Raw genomic sequence first — 10,909 nt, forward strand, 5'->3', positions numbered from 1 at the left:
TAAAACTCTCTATTAAGGAGTACCTTTGTTTGTATGCTGCTCTTCATTTAATCTACCCTCTTGGCTTTGTTGTTCTCTCTGTGTTTTCTTTTTTTTTTTGTCATTACACCTTTGGTTACTGAAGTGGGAACACAGGCGCTTTGGTACACAGCCAGTAAAGGAGTGTAAACTGTCAAGATAAATCACATTCCAGAAGAAACTAATTCTTTGTTGTAGATATATTCTGGATTCAAAACAACCAAATATTGTGCATATAATGCGTATATATTACAATATATATGCATAATTACAAAGTTAGCATGCTCATTATAAGCTTGTGTATTCCTGCTTCTATCTGTCTCTCACATGCCCTTAAAATGGTGTTTAAAATAAATTAAAACAAGCAAACAAAACATCCTTTGTGATATAAGATGATGTGGTATTGCCTCAAATATGGAGTTTATGTGTTCTTTATTCATTTATCCTGTACTTTCTCTAGTCATACATTTAAAGCATCAGCACATCAACAGATAATAACATCCCTGAGCTAATTAAAGCATTTTTAATTGCAAGTCATCAAAAGAATTATTGTCCTAACACACGCTCACAAGTAGGCATGCAAAATCACATACATCTGCATGTGTGCATGCATGGAAATTTTGTTGCATTTAATTTTCCTAGATAAGTACAGTGATAGTGGTGCTGTAGGTTACAAGTTATATTTGCATTCTGCTCGTGACATGAAGGCTGCCAACTGACTGTGGCGCTTTCGAGGTCATCTGTTGTGTTAAGACACACTCTAGAAGTCCAGGTCCATATTTAATTGCTGCTGAGGGAGCAAACCTCCCTTGTGTATGAAGATAGCACAAAGCAATGCTTATTTTTATCATGAAGAGTTCCTCATTAAATACTCAGGGGCTAATTTTATATCTTAACTGCAAAAAGAGTATACATGTTTCTTGTCCACACCCTCTAACTGTCAGCAGAGCAATCAGGCGTGGTCAGCTTGTTTTATATGCAACACTGTCTTTGTTCTTCAGGTTTGTTTTCCCAAGAGGGTCTCCGAGCTATTGCCTGCAGTTATTCTCAACTGAAGTGAGTGTTTGCCTACAAAAGCCTTTGTTTGACAATCCTTTCTGCCAACCAGGTCTGATGAATTGTGTCAGCAGTGTGCTGATTGTCTGTTATCTGGCAGCTGATAAGTGCCTCCTTTAATGCACAGGCAATAAAATTCAACACGCTAAGGCAGACGAATGATCATTTCAACTTACAAACAAATGTGCTGTAGTTCTATATTGATTCGGTCTATTTACTGAGATTAAACCGGGTAAACACATGTGGTAACAGATCCAAATGTCAGTACATTCCAGAGGTGGATTAAGCAGGCTAGCATGAATTAGGGACAGTAAATTAAGTTTTATGACACGTTGGTGAAAAAGGACACTACAATGTAATGGCAGTGTAACTAGCTTGGTAGTAATTTTTGTTTCTTTTGCTTTTTTGTGATTTTTGCTAATTGTTGCTCAGAAAAAAAATTATGTAAACATCTGAAACATTACCAAAAGGATTTAACCATTTCAAATGGCTAAACCTGCTTCACAGCCCCCCTCACAAGATAAGCTTCTAAATGTATGTGCATAATTAGTAGAAACCCACCCTACATGTACTGAAGGGTTACTTAAAGCCTTCATTACAACCCTAAATGTAATAAACATGCATTGTAAATGTACAAGGAACTTATAGTCAACCAACTAAGAAGCTGTAGTAATCTGATCCAAAAGAATGACACTGCATTGTTCAGAACAGGAGATTAAGTTCCTTGACAGTATCACAAACTTCCCTGATGCTGTGCTTGAACACTTTGTCAGATAAAGCCACGAGGAAAATATATGAGAAAATGGACACTGGCTCTGATTTGGCTGGAACTTTGTTTTAAGACTTAGAAGTGTTGAGGAAAAAGGTTTTACAAACTTATAGTTTTCATAGATTTCCAAATCAACGACAGAATTTTCTAAATCATATGAGTAAATGCAATTTCCAGTTAAACCAAATCTAAAAGAAACAGATTGTGTTCTCCTGCTTGAGTTAATCATCACATGATCAAAGCTTTAAGCAGACAGTTGTATTACTGCATACACAGAGACGTCTCTTTCCATAAATGATCTATGACAAGTGAAGAGATGTGCCTTTTCAGCCAGTTTTACATAACATGGTTTAATTGTCACCACACACTCGCTCTTTTATTTTTAATTGCCTTCCTGCTATCTCTTTGCACTTTCAAGCACAGTAAAACGGCATGAGTCTCCTATAAAGAACTTCAAATTGCCCTGCTATACAATACACCACATGCAGGGGCAATTGAATTAACCCATTGATCTCTGGCTGCTCTATTGCTGAGCTAAATTTTGTTATTCAGCCTTAATGACTGCTTCTCCAGGCAAATGAACACTTGCAGTCAATTAGCTGTGAAGTAGTAGGAGGATGAAGGAAAGACAACTCAATCTGACATGTTATATCCTACCAAGAGTCGTGACGTCTGCTGAAACATTGATGACTTTGCTGTAAACAAGAACACAACACCAAAAGGCTTTGTTCTATGACACTCCTTAATCTTTTCACAGCATCTGGCCCTCCCCGCCTTTCCTTGGTCACAAGCGCACTTTCTCTTGTGGGACAATAGTGGTCTTGTGCCCAGTAGTGCTGTCTGGCACTACCAGCTCCATAGTGGGCAATGACACGCTCTTCCAGCAGTGTGAATAAGTGGGTGTTGTGTTTTCTCATGTACATACAGCACAATAAGCTGTGTGCCTGATGCTTGGCAATAACAATTTCACACAGATAAACAATTACATTATTTTTCAGCTGCTCTCATCAAAATGAAAAAGACACTTGGAAAAGAAAGATCATACTCATTATATTATAAGGCTTCACATAACAGGAGATAAGCTCATCTGGTCCTTTGCAGGTCTTATAATTAAATAAATACAGTGATGAACAACAATCCATGAAACATTTTTTTCTTACGAAAATCTAAGACAAACTTCAGAACCAGTGTGTGAAAAGTTAAGGGCCCACTATGACTGGATGGCTTGTGAACTCACCTTTGGCAGCAGTCACTTCAAGTAGTCAAGCTGTCATTTTGAAAGAAATCTGGCAACTCTTCTTTATAATGCTGCTTTCAGTTCATTAAGATTTTTGGTTGTTTATGCAAAGCTTTCTTACAGACCTGCCACACCTTTTTATTTAGGTTAAAGTCTGATCCTTTTCTTTTTCAGACACTCTATTGTAACTCATTGCCTTGCTGCATTACCGAGTTTTAGCCAGTCATGGCCTCACATTCAAGTCTAGAACATTTTGGTATACTGAGGAGTCCATGGTTGACAGTGACTTCAAGGTATCCAGATCTATGGGCTGCAAAACAAGCCCAAACCACATTCAAAACTATGACAAGGTTTTGGCTAAATGTGGCGGTGCTACGCATTATGACTAAACATCTCCACTTCGGTTTTGTTTGCCCAAAGACTAATATTTCAGAAATATTTTGATTTGTTCAGATGGACATTTGCAAACCTTAACTGTGTTGCCATGTTCTTTTTAAAGGGAAAAGGGATTCTCCCTTTCATACAAGCCATACTTGCTCAGTCTTTTCTAATTGTACTGTGAATAACTTTAAATAAGCCCTGCGCAACCTTGGCAGATTTTCACATCTAATTTCGGCATCCATCTTGGTACCTAACTGTACTCTGAGCACTCTCAGGCAAATAAAAGTCAAGTCCTTATCTTATCTTGCTCTGTCACTCTCTTTCTTTTCCTCTCTTTTCTCACCTTCTTTGCTGAATCAGCCACGATGTGTCTGGTTAAAACAGCCAGTGTGTTGATATTCAGTTGCTGACGCAGTGCAAAAAGATGGAAACCGAAGTTGCAAAGTGCCGTTTCTCAGCCTTGGTCACTGCTGGGCAACAGCAGCTGAAGGAATGTACACAATAAATTTCACCGTGTCATCAAAATGAGGCAGAAACACATATTTTTAATGTCATAAAGTTACATTGCTCTACTGTAAAATCCAAAATGTTAACTGAGGCCTGCAGAGTCTGAGATGTAGCTCTTAGGTCCTTGTGTAATTTGGGCCTCGTAAAGTCTATACTCCTGGAAAGATTGGCGAGTATCTTGAATGTTTTCCAAGTGTTAATAGTTTTTCTCTCAGTAGAACAATTAATTAAAACTAGCTTGAAAATGACCATATAACTTCCCAGATTGATTGGCAGCTGGAAATACTTATCTGAGTGCCTTGCTTATGTCTCCCCACCTTGGCATTGTGTTAACAACTTGAATACTTCAAAACAGCAAACTCCCCAAATTCTCAACACATTTACTCATGATCAAGTGTTCATCTCTTCTCAACATCTTTTTTCTTCAATCATAAAAAGCACGTTATGTTGCCTTTATAAGTGCTTTATAAATAAAGTTTTATTTGATTTGATTTGCACATAAAAAGATGCAAAACATGCATGTACACTTTCTTTCTGTTTTTGTTTACGCCATGTTATTTATGGTATGATAAGGCTCAGTAGTTCAAAGAAGCCTCTACATGTTTGTCCCCACTTGCATGTTGTTTCATAATCTATTAATATTCACATCCAAAATAAACACTTATAGACGTGTTAGTTAATATGTTGTTAAAAAGGGTTCAACAAAGCACACCTCACCCCAATCTACGTTGCAACATAATTGGAACGTGATACGTGTCAATGAAAGGATTTCACCTGTGACCATGGAGGTACATCTGATTAAAAAAAAAAAAAGGGATAGAAACCACTGTTTAGGATACAAGCAAAAAACCCTCAGCTGTTGTCTCTGCATCTGAAGTGAGTGTGACCTGATGCCTGAGGGGCAGCATATAGCCTGCCTAAGTCTGGGGGAGCCTGGTTGTTAGCGAGGCTGTGAGCGGGCACACAGGCTGCAGTGAGGAGAAAGTGGTGCAGTGCCTTTTCGTGCCTGGCTGAACACTGGGTAATGAAGCGTGGAAGAGGAGAGAGGAAAGGAGTGTGTCTGCAGGGTAGGCATGGCCCTCGTGTTCCTATGCAACCAGGGCGGCTGGCGAGGTGATGCAGGACCATCTCTGTTCTGCTTACTTGTCATGCTGCTGCCATGCTGTCTTTGCCTCATTTTGAATTGTAATCCTTTTCACCTTCGTTTCCCTTCTTTCTACTCCCAAGATATCAATGTGAAAATGCCACACTTTTGTCTCTAGATGAATAAATTCTTAATCTCTTTAAATTAAATTGTCTTGTTTTCCCAACTGATCAGTTGACTGCACTTTCACTTCAGTCAAAAGTTCAAGTGAGAGCAAATCTGCCATTGTTTCATAAGGTGTCTTGACTGAAACACTCCAAATGGCAGAAAGCGTCTCCTCACACCAACTTAGCCTATTTTGTTTGCATATGCGTGGAAACATGTAACAAAGATGCCAATAACTGATAAAAACAAAATCAAGAAAATTATTACTATATTTCCCAGCAATAATTAAAAGAGCTTATTCCACCTTTTGCCCAGTGTCTGCTGCAATGGACTCCAAACCCTTTAAGGCCATAACTGAACATGTGGGTATAGCATGGATAGATGGATTGGAAGTAATCATAGATGGGAAAGCACTTGCCTCTTGCTGAGAACATGACAAATGTTCCATAAAAGTCTGAAAGCAGGGACCATAAGACTTTCTATTAGTCAGGGAGTTTGTTTTGGGAATGGCAACAAGTGTGAAAGTTTAACTCCAGGCTAGCTTGCATGTCAATTTTCCAGTTTGCCCTGTAGTATATCTGCTGCACCAGAGGTATGAAATTGTATGTTAATTCTCTACAATCTGTCCATCAAGCTGGATAGTGTCAAAAATAAATAACCATGTGAGCAAATCCTCCTGCTTTACATAAGTTTTTGGTTGGACCACTCCTCTGATCTGTTAATGGCTCTGAAAAAATGTTGATAAATATTTGGGTGGCCACTAATCAGGAACTACTCTGAAACCATTGATGCTATTTAATCTTAATCAGCTGTTTGGATTTAACCTTCTTGATGTGTTCTTCTTACTCGGTCCAGTGGGCAATTCAATTACATCTTTAACAGAAGAAGAAACTAAAGAGCATCAACAGAGAAACAAGAGAGAGCTGTGATTACACTTACTGAATGATTTCCTCCTTGAGAGTCTATAAGACTACTACAAATTTTTTACATATTATTATCTATTGTGCAGCCACACATTTCCTGTGGGCAACAAGTGTGGATCTATTCTTAGCTGATGGCTCATTTTCCACTCCTCCTTCTCATAGGTTGGACAGGATGAGGTGTGATGCAGTCCTGCCAGGTCTCACTGTGTCAGAGCAGCCTGTGTCCAGCTGTAGAGACGGTGGGGCCCGTCGACCATCTGTCCCCAGCCAGCAGATTCAAGGCTCGGTCCCCATAGCAAGAAACAAGGGGGCGGGAGTGAGATGAGCTCGATGGGGGAATGAGCTTTGTGTTGCCATAAAGCTGTCTTTCCTCTCCCCTAGCAACGGACTCCCATTTCCTTGGTTTTTGGGCAGCATGGTCCTGTTGGTTAGTGTGCACGGCCCCCTTACTCACTCTCTCTCTCTGTGTCCTATTTATGGTAATGAGCCATCTGCCCTCTCTGTAACAGCCGCCCAAATGGAGGAGAGGCTGGGAGCGGGTAGGGGGTAGTGGTGGGGAGGGGGTGTCTATGACAAGCAGGAGTCTGAGACAAAGACACTTATCCTGTTGTGTCTGCCTCTGCACCAGTAGATGCCTTTAGACGTGGACTCAGTGAGGAGCAAGAATGGAGACAATCGGGATCAGGGTTTTAAAAAAAGAATATAATTTATGGAAGTGAGGCTGATGGAAAGGAGTTGAATTTAGACTTAGTGTGTGTGCACCTGATAGAGACAGTAAAAGTGACACAGAAAGCAAGTGCTACCACCTGCAGGTTATAACATTAGGTTATTCTACACAAAGTAAAATAGTATGTGTAATACCAGTGTCTGATTGGGCAGATCCAATCACACACACACACACACAGGCACAGACCATATTGACACCTGAACTGAATTTTACACAAATCCCACTATTATTACAAGCTGCTTTATGGATGTGCCTCTGTGACTTGATGACACAGGAGAGTGGTGGGCACACCAGCCAATACAGAGCCACCCAGCATTCAATAGACCTCTGTTGCCACTGGATACTAGATTGGTTACCAAGCCAACACATGTTCCTCACTGTCATATCTCCAGCAGATTAGTGTCAAAAATAACAGACATCTTTCCAGCGAAGCTGTATGTTTTAAAGTCTTAGATAAACTAATATTCTTCATGGGTGACTCAGTCTGAAAAATAAAACTAAAAAAAAAAAGTGGAAAATTCTTATTAAATTGAACAATAAGCTTATTAAGAGCTTTGATAACTTGTTGTATAACTGATGATTTATCAGTGAAAGGTATGGGACACAATCAGCAAGAACTCTTTTACACTTTCACTTGTTGACAAAGACTTTCTGTCTCTCTCCCATTTTTTTAGGTAGTGTCAAGGTCAGTCACCTATAACCCCGTCAGACGGACACCCAAGATCACAGATGGATCAATAACCCATCAGATCACAGATGGTCCTGCAGCTACATCTGTCATTTGCTGAAAACAAAACAACAACAAACAATATTAAAAGAAACACGTGCATGGGCAAAAATTCTAAACATAATAAATGTGTAAAAAAATTTCAAGATGTTGAATAAGTAAAGTTGAAGGTTGTGATCCTTATGTTGTAAGTTAATTACATTAATTACCATGTTGTCATCAATGGAAAATATTGACAGCCTACACTAAATACTGAAATAATATAAATATTGGGACACACGACAAACTTATTATCTTTCTGTTAAAAGGAAATATTTCTTTAGTGTCTTTGTCCATGTCATAAAAACACTGTTTTCATAGTCGTATAATAGGACAAAGAAAGTAACTTTAATCTAAATTACATTTACTGAAAAGACTGAATCATCAAGGTGTAACATAGAAGTTAATAATTTATCATTACTGAACAAAAACAGGAACAATCAGAAACATCATTCAGACAAAAGCAGCAAAAAGCCATAAAGACATCATGTGATTCTCTCAGCATGGAGTGAATCCTCACAGAATGACATGAGGTGACATCTAGTGGGCAATCACAATACAACAGCCACCCCTTTATTTAGTAAACTGGCAAATTATCTCATTTTTTTTCTCTGTCAGTGTAAAATATAATTTTCATAGAAAATATATGGACATGTAACTGCAGGGCAAAAAAAGTAACAAAAATGGCAACATAGATATGAATTATAGGTATTGTGGTTGGACAAATATGTTGACATTTATAAAGATTATTATTATTATTATTATTATTATTATCTGGACAAACACTTAATTCTCTTTGAAAGTGAAAGTATAAAAATGTCATTTACTGTAAAAAATAAATATATATAACACTAGATGTTTATCTTTTTTTAAATTTATTTATTTTATTAAAACTCACATCCTTGGTGTCGGAAAGTTGTACTGCAGAAATTACTTCCTGCTGGCACTTGGCATAACTTTACGGCAATCTGTGCAGAAAAATCTGTGGCAAAATTCATTGGAGAATGTTTGAGACTGTGATATTTCCACACAACATTTTTAAAAACCTGGTCATAGATGTCCATAACCGGCTTTTGAACTACTTCATTGTGGTTGTCTGATTTTTTTTTGTCACCTCTGCTTTTAAAGAAACTTTGGACAGAAGATTTGACAGTCTTCATGGCAGTAAAGCACATCTCTACCTGCATGTCTTTAAGATGGTGTGAGAATTTTATCCTGAAAATATGCATTTACAAAAAAAGTATTGCTGTCAAGGTCTTTTGGTAAAGCAAAGATCTATCCTAGACACACCTCATGCAGCTAAAATTGTGCAATCTCTCTTATTTTAGAGTCATGAACTTTGACTAGACTGCTCCAGGAGCTAGCTGCAGATACTGTGATGAAATTTTGGCAGCTCTTGCTTCTACATAAAATGGTCTGCTCTTGAGCGTAACTGCTGTTATATCCAGCCTAGGGTAAACCAGTAATCATTTGAAACCTATAGCAATTAATTTTCTATTACAGTAAAATTATTCATTTCAAATGATTTGAACAGCTTTTTAAAAGCCAGACTCCCAAGATTCCACACTATTTTATTCCTGAAGCTTTGGTCAACATTTCTTGATATGACACCTCAAAGCAAAACAACAGACCCTTGTTTATCTGTAAAGGGGTTTTATTTGTGTCTAATCTGGAAATTCTGATGGAAATTCGGATTGCAATAATCTTAAAGGTGTAACAAATGTAGGGATGCACAAATTATTTTAATGTCCTCTAATTGCTACAACTCAAAGCTTAATTCCACAGTATTTACTCTATAATTTTTCTTTTGTTGTCATAATATCATACTGCAGTCATTTTATGAGAAGCATTTGTAGGAGATAATGAGGGGGGTATTTCGCCATCACACACACATATATATATATATATATATATATATATATATATATATATATATATATAGATAGATAGATAGATAGATAGATAGATAGATAGATAGATAGATAGATAGATAGATAGATAGATAGACTCCTTTACACTTGGGGTGAAGCAGTCTGTTGCTGAATGAGTGTTCAGGAGGGGGGGTCGGACGGGTAGGGGCGCTGTACTTCAATGTGGACATAAGCTGAGACATCATCCTTCTTTCTCCCACCACTTCAACTGGGTCCAAAAAGCATCCTAGTACAAAGCTATACAGTACTGGAACACCAAAGTGCAGCTAAGCCAGCAACAGATGCAAACTGAAAATGTCAGATCGAAGAATGTCCATCATGTTTGGGGAAATGAATCATGATCTGCAGATTATCTTCTGCAGATCTCATCTTATAAGTCAGGCTGAAATCGATGTGTCTGATACATGTTTTTACAGATCATTCATGCACAGAATTACACACATGACTTGTAGTCCTCCCCAGCGGTCAGTTAAATTGGGTGTAACACAGTAACCACTTACTTTTGACCCGACCTAATTATCTGGTGATGACGAGATAAATGATCCTGTTATAACAAAAAAAACGGACCTTGTAATCCCGAGGTAACAAGAAAATGAAGTCATTATATTTAGATGAAGATTAAAAAACATGGCATCTTCTGCCATCAGTGTGTGAATGGGGTATTATTTAAAAAAAAGGGCTGCACGGTGGTGTGGTGGTTAGCACCGCAGCCTCACAGCAAGAAGGTTGCTGGTTCGAGCCTTGGATGGGGGAGGTTTGAAGTTGGGGGGTGGTGGGCTTTCTGTGTGGAGTTTGCATGTTCTCCCCGTGTATGCGTGTGTTCTGTTCAGGTTCTCCGGCTTTCTCCTACCATCCAAAGACATGTATGTTAGGTTAATTGGTCACTGTGTGAGTAGTTGTTTGTTCCTGTCTTTGTAGGCCCTGGTGACCTGTCCAGGGTGTACCCTGCCTCTCACCTCTCACCTGTTAAAATGCTGGGATAGGCTCCAGCTTCCCCACGACCCGTAATGGACTAAGTGGTAAAGAATGAAGATGATGCTTCCATATTTGTGTATCAGTGATGTGACGTTCATGTTCCGTTCGAAACAAATGATTTCTAACATGCTCCATTCATGCTTCTATGGGCAGAAAGCATTGATCGGAAACAAATACTGTGAGTTCTATCCAGAATATTTACTAAAATTTTCACTGATGCCGCTTTAAACACTTTAAAGCTAAGCTTATAAATGCTGCCAACTTAGCTACTTTGGCGCTATATTTTAGTTTTCGGACCCAGCTAGTGACTCTGTTTTAAAGAAGAGGCTGGCAAGAAATCTATTGACTTTATCTGGTGAGAGTGGAGACT

Source organism: Melanotaenia boesemani, chromosome 16 (assembly GCF_017639745.1).
Source record: "Melanotaenia boesemani isolate fMelBoe1 chromosome 16, fMelBoe1.pri, whole genome shotgun sequence".
NCBI classification, from domain to species: Eukaryota; Metazoa; Chordata; class Actinopteri; order Atheriniformes; family Melanotaeniidae; genus Melanotaenia; species Melanotaenia boesemani.